This window comes from Pristiophorus japonicus, chromosome 1, assembly GCF_044704955.1.
Source record: "Pristiophorus japonicus isolate sPriJap1 chromosome 1, sPriJap1.hap1, whole genome shotgun sequence".
NCBI lineage: Eukaryota > Metazoa > Chordata > Chondrichthyes > Pristiophoridae > Pristiophorus > Pristiophorus japonicus.
Window position 1 is genome coordinate 349216373 of NC_091977.1, and position 19461 is coordinate 349235833.

The 19461-nt window shown below is 45.5% G+C and overlaps 1 protein-coding gene across 3 annotated transcripts in view; it reads left to right on the forward strand.

Moving 5' to 3' along the window:
* Window positions 1–19461, forward strand: part of vps41 (VPS41 subunit of HOPS complex) — a 297897-nt gene that overhangs the window by 25104 nt on the left and 253332 nt on the right. Inside the window, exon 1 of one of the 3 annotated variants that reach the window (XM_070890353.1) lies at window positions 16817–16834. The exons of the other annotated variants lie outside the window; for them this stretch is intronic. The gene's annotated coding sequence lies outside the window, so the exon portion shown is untranslated. Of the gene's footprint in view, window positions 1–16816; window positions 16835–19461 lie in introns of those variants that run through there. 3 annotated transcript variants of the gene reach the window in all.

Here is a 19461-nt window from a genome sequence, read left to right on the forward strand (position 1 = left end):
AATAGAACCAGGCCTTTCAGGAGTGAAATTGGGAAACCCACTTCGCCACACACACGGTGGGAGAAGTTTGGAATTCTGTTCTGCAAATGGCAATTGATGCCAGATCAATTCTTAATTTTAAATTAGAGATTGCTAGCTTTTTTTTACCCAAAGGTATTGAGGGTTATGGGCCAAAGGTGGGTATATGGAGTTAGGTCGCATATTCGCCATGATCTCATTGAATGGCGGAGCAGGCTCGAGTGGCTCAATGACCTACTCCTGTTCCTATGTTCTTATGTGTACTGTCCTTTTAAATACAACTGAGATTGTGTCATGTGAGTATGCATCACGCCTGCCGTGCAGCTTGGAGACACGACACCTGGAAGTCAAAATGAATTGGATTCAGTTGAGCTTAGATTGCAGATTCCAAACCACTGGCTTCACTCCTGGGTTTAGCCCATACAGTTTCACCCCCACCCCCCACCCCACCCCACCCCCCGGCTCGGAAGCTGCTTCCAGATTAATATTGCGGCCATTGTGCGGTTTTTTAACCTAATTTAGTTACAAATGTCAACTGGATTTTTGTGACTAAAATACACAAGTTTACCACCTGGATTTTCTAGTGACTCCATGTGTGCACTGTGCTCTGCATTTATTTGTTGAATTCTATTATTGGAAATCCTGCTGTATTATGAAGCTCCATTGCAGCAAGTGTATTAACTTCCCACAGTGAATGCATCTTGCATTTTTCAACATACATTTGATTAGCATACACATTTCAAGTAAGGCAAAAGTCCTTTTATTGAATATTCCACCCCATAGTTACAGAAATTAACATAATTTTCTTATAATGCAAGAGAAGGTAACAATATTTTGTTTTAGGTGTTATAAATCATGCTATTGCAAACTCAAGTTTCAGTGTGCAACTTGAGTTTGCAATAGCAGAGACCACTGAATCAGTAGTTTCATCAAAAGGAACAATACTGGCTTGTAGCTTTGGGTTGTTGCAGAGGTACTTATGGGACTAAATTGTTTAATTTTCCCATCCCCCCCATAAGATGGTTGATGTGGTAGCTGGATTGACCAGTGTTTATCTTTAGATAAGGTTGTGAAGAGTTGAATCTTTTAAAAATGTAATTAGCAGTTTTATGATTTATAATTGCTTGTTGAAGCAACTTCTTTATATGACAGTCGGTAGTTCCCCAGGTATTGTGCAGGCTTCACCGCTGCATATAAGAACTCATTCTAGCTGGTATGTGTAACTCTTATTAGTAAAGGAGAGGTTATTAAGAACATAAGAATTAGGAGCAGGAATAGGCCATACAGCCCCTTGAGCATGCTCTGCCATTCAGTAAGATCATGGCTGATCTTCGACCTCAACTTCACTTTCCCACCTGATCCCCATATCCCTTGATTCCCCTGGAGTCCAAATCTCAGCCTTGTATATGCTCAACATCCACAGCCCTTTGGGGTAGAGAATTCCAAAGATTCACAACCCTCTGAGTTAAGAAATTCTCCTCATCTCAGTTCTAAATGGCCAATCCCTTATCCTGAGGTCCCCTAGTTCTAGACTCTCCAGCCAGGGGAAACATTCTATTTCTCTTTCTTCTCCACCTTCCCAAATAATTAAATAAGTTAGTACCCTGTAGTAAAATGGTGGTATCATCAGAGCCCAGAAACTCTACAACATTGTTAGGATATGTGACTCCTCCTGTTTTTCAGTAACTCACATCTGATCTTCTGTTCTGCACATAAAATTCTAAAGCAGGTACTTTCAAGTTTTTGTCCCTTTGACCCATTTAGTTAAAGAAAGAAAAGACTTGGATTTCTATAGTACCTTTCACAACCTCAGTACTCTCAAAGTGCTTTACAGCCAACAAATTACCATTGTGATAGTCACATTTATTTTATTTATCTACCAATGAGACAACAGTGCTAAAAACAGCCCTTTTCAAATATGAAGGGAATCGATAAATTTAACCCCGACACTATATTCGAGATTGCCGCAAAGCCTAAAACCATAACGCACATGATCAAACTTAGAAGAGCGGAAGTGTGCAGTTTAGATTTAACTGCTTTTATATGCAGAGGGTGTGAAACAGGCTAGCTAGGGAAGCAGAGAGGGAGAACTGAATAGATGATTTGAGGGAGTGGGTGATTGTGGGTGTGAGTGTTTGGCTGTGGCCATTGGCTTAACAGTAGCATTCTGAGTCAGAGGTTGAAGAGTTCGAGCCCCATTCCAGATAGTTCCTGGTGAGTGGAGACTAGAATATGGTCTCTAAATACCGAGCTGACATCCAGTGGGGTACTTGCGGGTGAACAGAATGGCACAGTGCTAGTAATTCCTGCCTATGAGGGGTTGGGTTGGAGCCCCAGTCCAGCGAGCGGAGACCAGAGCGCTGATGAAGTCCAGTGGGGGCACTTGCGTCCAATGGATGCAAATAACCCCATCTCATCGTAAACACCCACCTAGGAGAAGGTACTCTGAAGATATAAACAACGAGGAAGGCAAAAGGAAACCTTGTATGTGACTCGAGAATCTTGTGGGACTGGAGTTAGGACCTGACCGAGGGCAGAACACAGCGGAGAGACAAACGTGGAGGCAGAAGAATCTTTTACTATCCAAGAGTTTGTGAAAACAGCCCTTTTCAAGCTGCCACATCCACAAAATTGAAACGAGAAACCATCAAGTCAGAAATGAAGTGTGCGTAGGACTGTTAGTTAGTTCTGTTGCTCGGATTGTTCGATTGCCAAAGCTTGGGAGCCTTGCCAGCTGCCGTTTGGACATCCTGCTTAGAAGTATAGTTTTTAAAGTTTGTAAATTTTTCACAATTTTTAAAAGTTTTTTTTCAAGCCTATTGTTTTCAAAAGACTTGAGAGGTGGGAATTTTGCAGTTGTAAGTAAAACTGATCAGAAATATGTGGAATACCACAAATATGTAATTGGTAACAACTATGGCAAAAACTGCAGAGAAGTGAGAGGAGCATCTCCCACAATGATGCATGGATGAATAATTCAAATCTGGTGTTGAAAGACCTAAAAAGTGCTGCATAATGTGGAAGCATGCAACACTTATTGCAAAAGATGCGTATACTTAGTACATGCCATACATGGCATATATACAGTGCAAGATGTGAGAATGTTTGGATAGTTAAGGAGTTCTCTGAGAAGAAAACTGCAATTCCATATGAAATGACTGATGCAAAGGTAAAGAGATCACCATTTTTGTCTTATCATATGAAATTGTCTGACTTAAAGTATTATTATTTTCTGGCAACAAGAAAAGGGCCAGGACCATATCTGGGGCCTGCTACAGACCCGGCAGATCAAAATAAAGCGAACGACTTCTTAGCATATGATATTAAAAGGGTGAATGAGGAAAGAAAGGTAGTATTGATAAGGGGCTTGGATCAGCCCAATATAAAGAGGGGAAAAACTCTGAACTTGTCAATGGAGTTTGATTGCTTCCTAACTTAGTGCACCAGGGAGTCTCCAAGAGGCAGCTTTTTTCTGGACTTAGTTCTCATGAATGACCCAAATACTATTCACCAGGGAATCGATCCAGTCAAACCTCCAGACAATTGTGACCATAGAACAATAATTTTCTGACTTTATAAATGGTGCAAACACAGAACTGTATCCTAGTGTTTAACTTGAGGGACATTGGGGTTGCATTTAATATCGACTGGGGAAGGGGCAATATTGAAGAATAAATCAGTCATCCTTCAGAAAAAAAATAATGCAGAAAAACTAATTAAAAGCAGCAAAAGCAAAATAAATTAAACTGTCCTCAAATGTATCAATAGGAAGATTAAAAGAAAGATTAGGAAAAAAATACCAAGTGGTATTTAAAAATACGGTGGCCACAGCTTACACATGTTAAAAGAAAAGTGATTGTGATGTCAGGAGAAAATTGGAAAGAGACGTGCCATCCGATGCAAACTGATGCCAAACAATTCTTCCAATGCAGTCCCCCTTTAAAAGCTGATCTTAATCTCTGTCTCAATAGCCATTTGCGGTGAAACATTTCATGATCTCATAGCCCTCAGTTCAAGAACCTTTGCTCGCCCCAACCCTCAGTCCCCGTCACCATCTCACTCGCCGCAGCACCCCAAGCCCCAAATCGCTTTCTAACCCAGTCCCACACCTTTCCTCGCTCCGTCTCTCCACCAGCTCTCCCTGCTTTCTGCACCAGTTGATCCTATTTCTGGTGATCCCTAAGTGCAGGCTGGCTCTGAAAAGCTGCAGTTTTCCCGGGCTGTCGCAGCAGTGCCTGGGAGATTTATGTCCCATTCCGGGAGACTCCCGGGTAATCCAGGAGGTTTGGGAACCCAAGATTTACCTTGAGTTTCAATGGATCTTTGACAGATTGCTGCTTGAGAGTCTCCTTTACAAACTTATGATCAGTGATTTTCAAGGATAAGACTTGAACTTGAATTAGTAACCGGGTGAAGTTAAGAGAGTGAGCAGCTGCATCACTGTGGGGAAGGGAGTGTTGAGTGGAGCTCCAGGGGTCTGTGACACATTTGTTAAACATGATTTCCCTTTCATAAAACCATGATGACTCTGCCTAACCATATTATGATTTTCTAAATGCCCTGTTACCACTTCCTTAATAATGGATTCCAGCATTTTCCTGACGACTGATATCAGGCTAACTGGTCTGTAGTTCCCTGTTTTCTCCCTTTCTCCTTTCTTAAATAGCAGTGTTACATTTGCTACCTTTTCAATCCATGGGAACCATTCTAGAATCTATGGAAATTTGGAAGATGACAACCAATGCATCCATGATCTCTGCAGCCACCTCTTTCAGAACCCTAGGATGTAGGCCATCAGGTCCAGGGGGTCTGTCTGCTTTTAATCCCATTAGTTTCTCAAGTACTTTTTCTCTACTGATAATCACTTTCAGGGTTCCTCACTTTTATAAGCTTCTTGGTTCACCACTATTTTTTATATGCTTTTTGTGTCTCCTACTGTGAAGACAAATACGAAATATTTGTTCAAAGTCTCTGCCATTTATTCCCCATTTTCATTTCTCTTGTCTCAGCCTCTAATGGATCACTGCTTACTTTTGCTGTTACTCTTCCTTTTTACACACTTGTAAAAGCTCTTGTATATGTTTTTATATTTCTTGCTAGTTTGCTCTCATTCTGTTTTCACCCTTATCAATTTTTTGGTCATCCTTTGCCAGTTTCTAAAGCTCTCCCAATCCTCAGACTTTCTACTATTCTTCAACATTATAAGCCTCTTTTAATCTAATACTAGCCTTAACAAAATAGATGAGGTGACGGCACAAATAGATACAAATGAGTATGATCTGATAGCCATTACAGAGACGTGGTTGCAAGGTGATAAGAACTGGGAACTAAATATTCAGGGGTATTTGACAATTTGGAAGGACAGACCGAAAGGAAAAGGAGGTGGAGTAGCACTGTTAATAAAGGAGGAGATCAGTGCGTTAGTGAGAAATGATATTGGCCCAGAAGATCAAGATGTTAAAATCAGTTTGGGTGGCGATAAGGAATAATAAGGGGAAAAAGTCACTGGTGGGCATAGTCTATAGTCCCCTTAATAGTAGCTACGCAGTTGAATGGAGTATAAATCAAGAAATAATGGGGGCTTGTAAAAAAGGAACGGCAATAATTATGGGGTGATTTTAACCTTCTTCACATTGATTGGACAAAGCAAATTGGCCAGAGTAGCCTTGAGGAAGAGTTCATAGTATATCCAGGATAGTTTCCTTGAACAGTACGTTGCGGAACCAACCAGAGAGCAGGTTATCTTAGATCTGGCACTGTAATGAGACCGGGTTAATAAATGATTTCTTAGTAAAGGATCCTCTAGGAATGAGTGACCATAACATGGTTGAATTTCAAATTAAGTTGGAGGGTGAGAAAGTTGGATCGCAAACCAGTGTCCTAAGCTTAAATAAAGGCGACTACAAAGGTATGAAGGCAGAGTTGGCTAAAGTGGACTGGGAAAATAGATTAAAGTGTGGGACGGTTGATGAACAGTAGCAGACATTTAAGGAGATATTTCATAACTCACAACAAAAATATATCCCAATGAAAAGAAAAGACTGTAAGAGAAGGGATAACCATCCGTGTCTAACAAAGGAAATAAGGGATTGTATCAAATTGAAAACAAGGGCATACAATGTGGCCAAGACTAGTGGGAGGCCAGAGGATTGGGAAACTTTTTAAAAGCCAGCAAAGAATGACTTAAAAAAATTATAAAAGGCTCAATTTTCCCCAATGCCGTTTTTTGGGGTATTGCCAGAGTTATACCTGTTTTTCTTGGCCTCAGCTACTCCAAAAAAAAAGTAGCAAATTTTTCCATTCTATTTTTTGAAATTGGCGCCGCGCAGCCTGTCCTGTAGCCTCGAGGGGTGGAGCCTAATGTCTGCGCCGAAAAAACGACGCTGTCCCTTCTGTGCATGCGCAAAAAAAAAAATGACGTTTTTGACATGATTCCTATGGGCGCACATGCTTGGTACAACTCCCGGTCTGCGTTTGGCCATTTTTAAAGAGCCAGTTATGTGTGAGAACTTTAATTCTCATTGGAAAAATTGGAGCTGAAATACAAGATGCAACGTGGTGCAAGGACCAATAATTTCTTACAGGATGAAGTGGAGGCACTGGTTACTGTGATTGATGGCAGATAGCATGAGCTGGACACCAGCAGGGGTCACATAAAAGTTCCAGCAAAAGCAATGAAGAAAAGCTGGAACCAACTTGCAGAAGATTACTGTGCAATGGTGACCACCCCTAGGTCTGGAGGCAAGTGCAAAAAGAAGTGGCAGGATCTTGGTCAAGTAGTTAGTGTAAGTAATATTTTCATTTATTCAATGGAATTGCAATTGTAAATGTGACCATCCGTATATGTCCCACCCAGCAGAAAGACACCCTCTCTAAAAAGTTATATTTTCATCTTTGCAGAGGAAAGTGGCACACAACAAACGAGAAAGAACTCTGAACAGGAGGAGGCCCAGCAAATCTGCAGCCACTGACACCCTTGGAAGAGAGGGTCGCTGCTTTGATGGGCCCTGCCTGGAGAAAAGCAACCATCACTGCACAAGCTGGGCCCACACTTGGAAGAGGGCAAGTCCTGCAAATTCCACAGTCTGGCTTTGATAAATGTTAAGTACTGTGCAGGTTAGCCATGCTTCGGTTCCTGGGGATGTCTCCGTCAGCTACGGTTCAATTGATGCAATGTGCTATCATTCAGGACCTGGAATATTTAGGTCTTTCATTGAAACACCTGTGAACTCATCCTTTTTTGGCGTGGAAGCAAGTCATCCTCATTTCGAGGGACTGCCTATGATGGTCCTTCAAAGCAGCATGCTGCCTGCGCTGTGTGAGCCGACTCATGTCACCCACCTTGTTCCCTCCTTTGCTGCTAAACTTGAGGCCAATCCTGGCGACGCAGAAGAAGATTCAGACGCAGGTGAGCCTGCAGAGGAGAACATCTTCCAATCCCACCTTCCAGACCAAGTGCGGGGAGGGGGAGGGGGATGGATGAATCCTCCACTGTTGTACTCACTTTGGAGTACAACAGTCCAAGGCTGGAGATTCCAGTGGGGTGCAGCGAGGCACACCCAGGGCCCCACCGTCCGGGGCTGCGGGTCCCAGTGGGATGCAGCGTTGAACACCCAGGGCCCCACCATCCAAGGCTGCGGGTCCCAGTGGGATGCGGTGAGCCACACTCAGTGAGGAGGGGAAAGAGAGCTCGACAGTGCTCTTCTGAGGTGCAGGATCTAACTGATGTGGTTCAGATGAGTGCGGAGAGCATTGACCTTATGCGATCACTCCTGAACACCATCAGTGGGGTAGGTGATGAGGTATCGGAACAGTCGGGAGAAGTAACAACACTCTCAAGAAATGGGAACATTGTACGGGAACGTGAGGGAGGGAATATCTCAGTCAGCCGAAACAATATCGATGATATCAGCAGGTAGCTGATGCGTTGTTAGTGAATATGAGGGAGGGAATGTTGCAGGTAGTTGAGACACTGTCGGCAGACATGAGGGAGGGAATGTTGGAGGTAGTTGAGACAATGTCAGGGCACATGAGGGAGGGAATGTTTGAGTTAGCTGTTGCAATAATGGAACACGCCCAGACCCCGTGTCCATTGACCGAATCAACTGCCACTCCAATCCCCAGACCAGCCTCTGAAGAGGTCCAAGCAGGGCCTCCACATTACCGCCTGATTGCCCTCCCCTGCCCCCGTCATCAAGAAGTGTGCATTCGCCGAGATGTTCAGAAGAATAAGTTTGGTATCAACCCGAGCAACGCTACGCCACCGCCTGCGGGCAGGGGTAGGGTCATGAAGACCAAGCGCAGCGGGCGGTCTTAGAATAAGGTGGAGGAGAGATGGGTGCAGGCTTTCTTTGCTGTTACTATTGTTACTGTTGTAACTTCGAACATTAAATTTTTTTTTTGTAAGTTATGTAAATTTGCAAGTTTAGAAGTTTGTAAGTGATCTTAACTGACAACTTTAAAGTTTGATACCAGAATATTTTTATTTAAGTACAAACCAATGTTTGTTAAACTTTTGAATAAAATATGTTTTATATTCTAACTGAATCATTTCCATTATTAATACAACTTTTTGAAGTAAACAAGAATCATTTTCATAATTTGTTACATTGACACAAAATATTACGGAACAGGTCCAAACAATAAACATGGATCCATGTGGAATAGTTGTCGCTGAGCCTTCAGGCAGCAAAGCATTTACTGATGAGCTGCTGGCGCAAGGCTTGAGCAATTGTTAAAGGGGTACGATGGCCCGTCGTGTTCCGGTTCAGGTAGTTGCATGGCTTTCTTGTCCTCGTCCTCGTCCTCCTCCTCCTCGTCATCTGCATATTCCTCATCATCAGCCACTCTCACCTCCGGTGGGTCTTCTACCATTGCCTCATGATGGCTAAGTTGTGCAGCATGCAGCAGACAACAGTGAACTGACCGACAATCTCAGGGCAGTATTGCAAGTAGCCTCTGGAATGGTCCAGGCATTGGAAACATTGTTTCAAGATGCCAATGGTCCTCTCTTATGTTGTGCGTGGCAATTTGCGACATGTATTCCTGGTCAGCTTCTGTCCGGGTTACGTGTAGGGGTGTCATGAGCCAGGTGGCGAGGCCGTACCCTTTGTCTCCCAGTAGCCAGCTCTGCCCTTCTGGCTGCTGCTGCAACATGGCAGATATAATGCTCTCGCATAGGATGAGTGCATCATGGGTGCTCTCAGGGTATCTTGCATCAACTGACATGATGCAATGCATGTCGTCACACACGAGCTGCACATGTTGGAATCCTCCAAAGATGCTCGCAAGGCGATGTGGGTACAATTAATGCAGCCCTGTACTTTTGGGAAGCCAGCAATCCTGGAGAAGCCCACGCATTGCCTGGGCGGTCATGGGGAACTTCATGTAGTCATTCCTCCAGGCATATAGTGCAGCAGTCACCTGCCGAATGCAGATATATATTGCATGTTGAGAAATGGCGCGCACATCCCCAGTTGTAGCCTGGAACGATTCAGATGCATAGAATGAAAGTGCAGCTGTAAACTTCACTTCAACTGACAAAGCAGTCTTCCTGATGCTTCTAGGTTGCAGGTCTGCTTTTACTAACTCACAGATCTCAGTTACAATTTATTTGCGGAAGTGCAGCCTTCTGACACAGTCTGCATCACTCAGATGCAGGTACGAACGCTTGTCTCTATATACCCGATGTGGGTAAGGCCTGCTGCCCATCACCCTACGTGCTCTTTGGTTCTTTGTTATGACGTCGAATCAATTGTCTCCTCTGCAGCACCATCATGCAGAAGGCTTGCACAAGGTATGGCATTGTCCGTATTGCCCCCATGATTAACTTGTACCTTTGCAAGAAGCTCAAAATGGCAGACAGGACAAGGTTCTTTGTGTTCTCTCCCCAAGGTCTACGCCCGAGTATGGACCACACCCAGGTCTGAGCAGGCGCAATGATTGGGAACACCCTCGGGCTTAATTTGATGCGTAGTGTTGGCTTTTCATGCCTTTCGCAGTCCCCCAGCCCCTGGGCTTCATTTGATGCGTAGTGTTGGCTTCTCGTGCTTTCCGTTCGCCTTCCACAGCCCCCCAGGCTTCTTTTGAAGCTGAGCCCGTGTCCGGGCGAGAGACCGATTCTGCTGGGTGACGCTCCGACCCTCGAGCCCAGTCTTATGAAGGTAGGTTGGGCCTATACTGATTGGAATTCAGAAGAATGACAGGTGATCTTATCGAAACATTAAGATAATGAGGGGGCTCGACAAGGTGGATGCAGAGAGGATATTTCTACTCATAGGGAAACTAAAACTAGGGTAATAAGGGACCGCCCATTTAATTCTGAGATGAGGGGAATTTCTTCTCCGGGTTGTATATCTATGGAATTCTCTGCCTCAGAGAACTGTGGAGGCTGGGTCATTGAATATATTTAAGGCGGAGATTTTTGAGCGATAAGGGAATAAAGGGTTGAGGGAGCGGGCAGGAAAGTGGAGCTGAGTCCATGATCAGATCAGCCATGATCTTATTAAATGGTGGAGCAGGCTCAAGGGGCCAAATGGCCTAACCCTGCTCCTATTTCTTCTGTACTTATGCTCTTAACTTCTTTAGTTACCCATGGAGTTTTACCATGGAGTTTTTCTCAATGGAATATACGTTGAGACTTTTGGAAAATGTATTTAAATATTTGCCACTGCTTATCTACCGTCATACCTTTTAATCTTATTACAAGCTCCTATTATTTGCTGATTAATACTCTTAACAGTATAGCTACTGTTTGGGGGCCTTGTAGTGCTACTCCTTGTAGTGTTTTCTGCACCTTGTTATTTATTATCACCACCCATACTGATTCTACTTCCTGATCTTCTGAGCCAAGATCTTTTCTCACTACTATCCTTATGCCATCATTTTATCAGTTCTATACCACCCCACCCCCCCACCCCCCCCCCCCCAACCACCCCTCCGCCCCTTTTCCATTCTGCCTGTCTTTTTGAAAAGTCAGGTACCCTGGAATATTTAGTTCCCAACTTTGGCACTAGAGACGTGGTTGCAAGGTGATCAATGAGATTAAAGCCAGTTATCTCGGTTTGTGCCACTAATTCATCTGTCTTGTTATGAATACTTTATGCATTAGATAAAGAATCTTTAGTTTTAACTTTTTACCATTATTCCAATGCTTTCACCTTATTTGCTGATTCACTATTACCGTTAAACTCTCTGTCTCTTCCTGTCACACTCTGTTTATCTTTACGCAAATCACTACACTGCTCCATTGCCTTGGCTTTTCTCTTTAGATTTCTAAATTTCCCCTCACCTGATCCCTCCCCACCCCCTTTTAGTTTAAAGCCCTAACTGTAGCCCGAGTTATTCAATTCAGCAGGACACTGGTCCCAGCCTGGTTTAAGTGGAGCCTATCCCAATGGATCAGTTCCCTTTTTCCCAGTACTGCTACCACTGCCCAATGAATTGAAACCCCTTCCTCCCACACCACTTTTTGAGCCACAATTTAACTCTCTGATCTGCTTGTCCCTATGTTAATTTGTGCGTGGCTCAGGTAACAATCCAGATATTATTACCTTTGAGGTTCTGCATTTTAATTTGGGTCCTAGCTCCTCAAACTCTCAGCAGAACTGCATTCTTAGTTCTACCTATGTCATTGGTTCCTATGTGGACCACAACAACTGGATCCAACCCCCCCTCCCCCACTCCAACTTCTTCTCTAGCCATGAGGAGATATCCTTAAACCTGGCACCGAGCAAGCAACACAGCCTTTGGAACTCTTGGTCGCGGCTAAAGAGAACAGTATCTATTCCCCTGACTATACTATCCCTTATCAAGGCAACAATCCTATTCACTCCCCCCACTTGAATGGCTTCCTATGCCACAGTTCCGTAGTCAATTTGCTCATTCACCCTGCAGACTTTGCCCTCATCCACACAGGCAGAAGAACCATATACCTCATATCTGTTGGAAGAAGGGCAAATGCCAAGGCTCCTCCAGCACTGCACCTGGGGTCCCCTTACCTGCCTGAGTTGCAGTCACAGCCTCCTGTCCCTGACCACCAACCAGACCTGTACCACAACCTAACCTAAGTAATGTGACTGCCTCCTTGGATCAAAGTATCCAGTTAACTCGAACCGCCCCCCCCCCCCCCCTTCCCTCCCTGATGCCCCGCAGTATCTGCAACTCGGACTCCAGCTCAAAAACTCTGAGCTGAAGTTCCTAGAGATACAGACTCTTACTACAGATGTGGTCGTCTGGGATCGCAATGCTCTCCACAAACTCCCACATGCTATAGTTGCGACACACCACTTGCACTGCCATCCCTATATAATCATCTTTTATTTATTTATTTATTTAATTAATTAAAGTTTATGTATTTAATTAACTTGGCTTACAGTTAAGTTTTTAACTAATCACCAGATCTAGTTTAAGTTAGAGGTAGATGAAATGAAATATTTACCTGTAACACAAAGCATTACAAGTATTGGAGGCAAAAAGCAGCACCTCCTTCCCCCTCTGCTTTGAGTGCCCACTCTCCAAATTTCCAACTTGTAGGAGTGGGGGTGTTGGTGTGGGTCTCTATGCGGGAGTCAGGTTCCCTTCTGACCAACTTGAGCGGTTTTGAATCGCTCCCCCTCCCTTGGGTTCTGTACTCTGGATTTATTTGGGGGGTGTGACAAAAGTGCAGAGGACACTGGTTTGATGCAAAGAACTTTGTGTTTATTACAGTCAAGGTAATACAGGCTTATTACTCTAGTAAGAAAATACACGGCCAGACTTGCAATCACTCTAATAAAGAACAATACAAAGAAAAGTACAAGGTCAAACTTAAAATCACTCTAATAAAGTACCATACACTACACATTCAAAGAGGGTTGCAGTAAAATTATACCTTCCACCTCCCAATACCTAATTCTAGCTAGGTTAGACTCGAGGGCAGACAGGGACTTATGCTTACCAATCCTCTTGATAGTTAAGTGGTAGATGGTGATGTTCTTCCTTCCTTCAGGACTTCAAGACTTCGAGGCTGGTGAAGTTAGTTTACAACTGTCCCGTTGGTTTCTCTCCTTGTCTTGATGAGGTAGTAGTAACCACCTCTCTCCCCTCTCTCCCCTCTCTCCCCTCTCTCCCCTCTCTCCCCTCTCTCCCCTCTCTCCCCTCTCTCCCCTCTCTCCCCTCTCTCCCCTCTCTCCCCTCTCTCCCCTCTCTCCCCTCTCTCCCCTCTCTCCCCTCTCTCCCCTCTCTCCCCTCTCTCCCCTCTCTCCCCTCTCTCCCCTCTCTCCCCTCTCTCTAACCTCTGTTGAAAACAGTGGCCAGTTATACGATTTCAGTGTTCTAATCTTGCCGCCCAATCTGTTCACAATCCTTTGTATAATTTTGGCAGGCTTGGTTCTTTGTAATATTTTGTCGCGCTCGTTAAAGTTGATATGTCTTGGGTGGGTTGATATTCAAAAAACTGTTTCCTGATAGAAATATTAGTTTGGTAATTGCAATTTCCTTTTGTGCTTAGTCTTTCACATATAGGCTGGTTTGGGCCTCTTTGTGATGTATATGCTGAAATGGTTTGTCCAGACCCATGTTGATGGGGAGCTATCTCTGGGTGATATTGTGATGGTAATGTCTCTTGTGGTGAAGGATTTTCAAATCCTCATTATTCCAGACAGGTTAACTCAGTCCTCACACCTAGACAGTTCCAATAATCAAGTGGGCTTCTTTTGTCCCCTAGATCCGCCCACAGCTTGAATTTGTCTTGTAAAAGTTCATAATTCTATTAAAGTTTGTAGTTTCTTCCATAAGCACTTTAGAGTTCCAAACTTTTCGGTAGATAGTCCCAAATTAAATTTCCTTTCGAAAGAGCTCAAACACTGGGGGGGGGTTCTGGTGAATTTTGCTCTCTGCAGTCCCCCCTGTTGAAACTCTACACTCCTTGAGTGTCAATCAAGATAAGCAAAATTCCTGCTCCCAAGAGTCAACCTTCCATGCATTTATACTAGCTAAACATTACCCTGCATCCCCCATTGAAATGCAATGCAATATATCGGCGAATACAGTCATTTCAATTCGGTTATAACATGGAGGGGGTATGATGTCCCTCTTTTACTCGGTTTTCATAGTAAAATGACGGTATACAGTCATACACAACTTTAAGTAAAGTAAAATAAAAACACATAGTAACACATTCTCAAATAGCATAAAGGTCCATAGCCAAACATGTTTTAAATTGAGTAACATAAAGGCACATAGTCAAAAGGCACATTTCAAGTAACACTCTTACAACACTCGCGGTGTTGCGGTTTACAGCAGGTAAAATTAAACATGGTAGTATGGTGTCACCCCCTCCCTGCGCGATTCCCAAGTTCGGCCAAGGAGCTTTGGTGCTTGACCTGACAGCTTCTGCGTTTCATTCGGCAAGTGAGACACCATAAGTAAAGTATAATCGTGAGTTGACAAATAACTAAAGTGTGGGAAGCGATTCGAATCCAGACTGGGAGCTCTATATTTCTGAAAAGGTCCCACCAAGGCGGAATGGTGATCTCAAGAATCTTTTTCCCTATAGAAACATAGAAACATAGAAAATAGGTGCAGGAGTAGGCCATTCAGCTCTTCTAGCCTGCACCGCCATTCAATGAGCTCATGGCTGAACATGCAACTTCAGTACCCCATTCCTGCTTTCTTACCATACCCCTTGATCCCCTTAGTAGTAAGGACTACATCGGTCTCTTTTTTGAATATATTTAGTGAATTGGCCTCAACAACTTTCTGTGGTAGAGAATTCCACAGGTTCACCACTCTCTGGGTGAAGAAGTTCCTCCTCATCTCGGTCCTAAATGGCTTACCCTTTATCGTTAGACTGTGACCCCTGGTTCTGGACTTCCCCAACATTGGGAACATTCTTCCTGCATCTAACCTGTCTAAACCCATCAGAATTTTAAACGTTTCTATGAGGTCCCATCTCATTCTTCTGAACTCCAGTGAATACAAGCCCAGTTGATCCAGTCTTTCTTGATAGGTCAGTCCCGCCATCCCGGGAATCAGTCTGGTGAACCTTCGCTGCACTCCCTCAATAGCAAGATGTCCTTCCTCAGGTTAGGAGACCAAAACTGTACACAATACTCCAGGTGTGGCCTCACCAATGCCCTGTACAACTGTAGCAACACCTCCCTACCCCTGTACTCAAATCCCCTCGCTATGAAGGCCAACATGCCATTTGCTTTCTTAACCGCCTGCTGTACCTGCATGCCCACCTTCAATGACTGATGTACCATGATACCCAGGTCTCGTTGCACTTCCCCTTTTCCTAATCTGTCACCATTCAAATAATAGTCTGTCTCTCTGTTTTTACCACCAAAGTGGATAACCTCACATTTATCCACATTATACTTCATCTGCCATGCATTTGCCCACTCACCTAACCTATCCAAGTTGCTCTGCAGCCTCATAGCATCCTCCTCGCAGCTCACACTGCCACCTAACTTAGTGTCATCCGCAAATTTGGAGATACTACATTTAATCCCCTCGTCGAAATCATTAATGTACAATGTAAACAGCTGGGGCCCCAGCACAGAACCTTGCGGTACCCCACTAGCCACCGCCTGCCATTCTGAAAAGTACCCATCTATCTCAATGGTTTTCTGTTCTAGAATATAGAAGTGTTTTTGTGAGATAATTACAGCTTTTAGCAGAGCGGTAAGATGTTCGGGTAGAGGGGGAATTGCATAGCCAAAATGTACAACATAATCCTGCAGGTTTATAATGTTTTCCTTCACAGTGAGGTGGACAGTGGAGGGCTCAGGAATGGGGACAATCCGTTCCTGGGCCACTTGAACTGATGCCTCAGGTTTGAAGCAAAAACTGCTTTCACTTACCAGACACCAGAAGTGTCCATGTTGGTAGTGGGGTGCACTGGTGGTGACACAATATGTCCCACCCACTATGTATGTTACCTGTGGAGGGACCTGGTCTTGTGCCATTACCTCCATGGTACAGTTAATAGGCTGTGTGCCAGCAGCTTTAAACCCACACTGTGACTTTGAATGGGCACTCAAGTACTGGGGACACAGTATTACGTGTGCACCCTGGCCCCGGCACCGGCACCCGGAGAGGTCAGTACCCGTTACAGCGTGCTCCCACTTTAAGACATAGGGTGGGACTGCTGCGAAACGAATGTGTGCACCTCCCTGAATAACTCCAATGTTCTCCACCCCGGTATACCGGTGTGGGTCGGGCTGTCCCACCAATGACCGGCATCCTTCGTACTATTCCCATAATGGTGTGGTTAGATTTCCCACAGTTCACTGGGACAGGGTAGGCTTCAGAGGCTAGGCGGAGTTGGCACGGGCTTAGTGAATTGCTGTACGGGTGGAGGGCTGTGAGGTGATTGTTCCGAATCCAAGAGGGGACTGAACCTTGTTTTAAATCCTCCATATTGTTGCGGCCCTCCCCCAGCAACCATGCCCCATATAGTATGCACACCTCGTTCTGTGCAGCCTGGTCAGAAGCGTTTCTATCCTCCCATATGAGTGCATTCACTGTCTGTGCATGTTTTTCCAGCTCAACCACTACTTTTAAATGGACAGTCATAGCCTGGTCCTCGTGTAGTATGTCAACGAGGCTATTTATTACAGAGGATGCTGTATTGTAGGTGGTGAAAACGTCGTTTATGATTCCCCTTCTAGGTCTCCCCGAGCCCATGGTGTCCCTAGCATTTAGGGGTATATAGGTCTGCTTTGTCTACATTTCCAAAGTCTAACTCATAGCATTTCTTGAACATGTCTCTAAGTAGGGCCTGGTATAGCAGCTCTGTTTCCTGCGGACACCATGCAGACAGTGTACCTCGGTAAGGTTTACTATTACTAAAGCTACCGCATAATGTACCCCCTGGTATAACACCTTTACGGTCGGTACGAATACTAATCCATTTCCAGGTCCCTTGGTGGTGGTAGGACACCTTTCTATTACTGTGCGTATTGGCGGGGTTGTGGGCAGGGGTTTCTTAAAGTGTGCTCTTAGTTCGGTGGCGTTAATTGGGAGTGGGGAGTGTGGGACTGCGCACCCGTGTAGGCGAGAATCCCACCCCATCCCTTCCGCTTCATCTTGCCATTGCCTGGCGAAGGCGATTGATATGACTGCGGGCCAAATACTCTCTGATCCCCACATGCAAACATAAATTCCTTCACCAGATTCCCACCATTTGTCCCAACACACTTTTACTCCTTCCCGTGTCCCCGTGATGGTGAGGTATGTATCATTACCCAGTCTTTCCCAGTCCGATTCTTGGTCCCAGCATCCTTGCTGAGTTTTCTGAGCCACCACCATCTTCCCAGGGGAATGTTCCCTTTGCAAGTCGAACACACACTCTTTCCCTCTGGAACACTGACTCGGGCAGCGATGATCCGCATCCGGGGGCATGGAAGTGAGGCCTCCCCGTAGGTAAAACCTTCCTGGCTAGAGTAGCGGGTAGAATTAGATCCCAACCACCCTGGCCATCTTCCCTCTTGGGTGTAAACGGCGAGTTCTTCCACGTCTCGGGGGCCACCCCCGGCGGTTATGATCGGTGCTCTTCCTCCTGAACACCTGTAAATAAGGGATTCTTCCACGTCTCCTCGGTCGCCGCTGCTCATCCCTATCGGGGCGAGCAGGAACGGGATCCTTCTCATGCTGTCCTCTTTCCTGTAGGGGCACATAAAACAGATTGTCTAGCCTTGAGAAAGTTCTTTGGCTTGACAAAGGTGACCAAGTTCTAAATTGGGCTCATAGTCTTGAATTGACTGGCTGTCTTATTCAGTTCCTTGTGGGCTGATGTCTGCTTTTAACTTTATCTCACAGTCGTTTTGCTTGTTATCTCACCGGTGCTTCCTTAATAGCTATACCGGTAGATTCTTATTACTCCCGGGTGTTACCTGGCCTGTGCTTCTTTTAACAGCTGCACAGGTAGATTCTTTTCCTTACCCCAGTTAACTAATACATATATATACTTATCATTACACAGATAAATCTTACACTATTCTAACTTATTACTAAACATCTTTAAATTCACATCGCTATATATGTACATCTGCCACCCGCCTCCGGGTGGCCAGGTTAATTCCTGTCTTCTCTCTTCTCCCGCTGGATGTCCAGCGAGATAGGTGATAGGTCAGTCTGCACCGTCTAACCCTAAGTACCCTGACCGGATGTGGGTTTGAGTCCCACACTATTGGGGGAACATCCCCTCCGGTGCTGCAGCACACCGCTCCTTTGGGGGTGGCTGCCTGGTCCCTTTCTTCCCCTGGGGGTTCTGCCTGGTCGAGGGCTGGGGGCTCCCACTTGGTGGCTGGTCCACCGCTATCTCTTCTGGGGGTCCCTTGTTTGCCGAGGCTACCGGCTGGGTGTCCCTGCTCGCGGGCTGGTCTCTGACCTTAGGTGCCCTTTTGCGGCTGGTCCCTCTCCCGGGGCTGAACCATTCAAATTGGAGCGCTGGTGACCACGGTGTCTTTGGCCGTGGTGTGTGGGGAGTCCTTCTTAAGGCTCCGGCTGCTGGAGGTGCATCCGAGTCCCAAATGATTGGGGGGACAGCTCCTTTGGTAACACAGTTCACCGCTCCTCGAGGTGCAGTCTGTGGGTCTGCCACATCCCCTGTGGGATTTCCACAGTCGGGGGATGTTGGCTGGGGATCCCTGTCTTTCGTGCGGTTTACACTTTTTGGCTGTCCCTTACGATTAGCTGCTGCCCCTGGGTTGAAAAGTTTGCACTGATTTATGTGGAACCACTTTGTTCGGCGGGGCAATTTTATGGCATAGACCATGGGGCTTGCCTTGTCGACAATGTGGTACAATCCCATGTACAGTGCCTCAAAGACCCCTACTCTAGCGTAGTTCCTTACCATAACCTGGTCCCCTATCTCCCACTCGTGGTGCTTGCGGGGTTCCAGCAGCAGTCGGTTGCTCCGATACTGTTTTCCCATTTGTTAGCAGCCTGTCAGTGAATCTGTTTAAGGTGTTCAAACAGATTCCTGACAAAGCTGTCCCGGTTCGCTTCCCGAAACTGACCTTCCGTGAGTCCCAGGGCTAACACATGGGTGGGGGTTCTCATGTCTCTGCCGATCATGAGCTCTTACGGGGAGTACCCTGTGCTCTTTGACTGGCTGGCCCGGATCCCCATGAGGACCAGTGTTAGGACCTCTACCCACCCCTTGGTGAGTCCCCTGTCTCTTTGCGCAGCCTTTCTTTGATAGTGCAGTTTAAATGCTCCACAGACCCAGATGACTGCGGGTTGTGGGCGACACGCCATTTCCCTTTGATGCCGAGTACCTTAAGGGTCTCCTGCATCACTTGCCCGGTGAAGTGACTCCCTTGGTCGGACTCCACGTATTGTGATAGTACCCATCGAGAGAACACTTCTCTGACCAGGATCCTAGCTGTTCCCAGGGCAGTGGTTGTTTGGCATGGGAAGGCTTCCACCCATTTGGTGAATACATCCACTAAT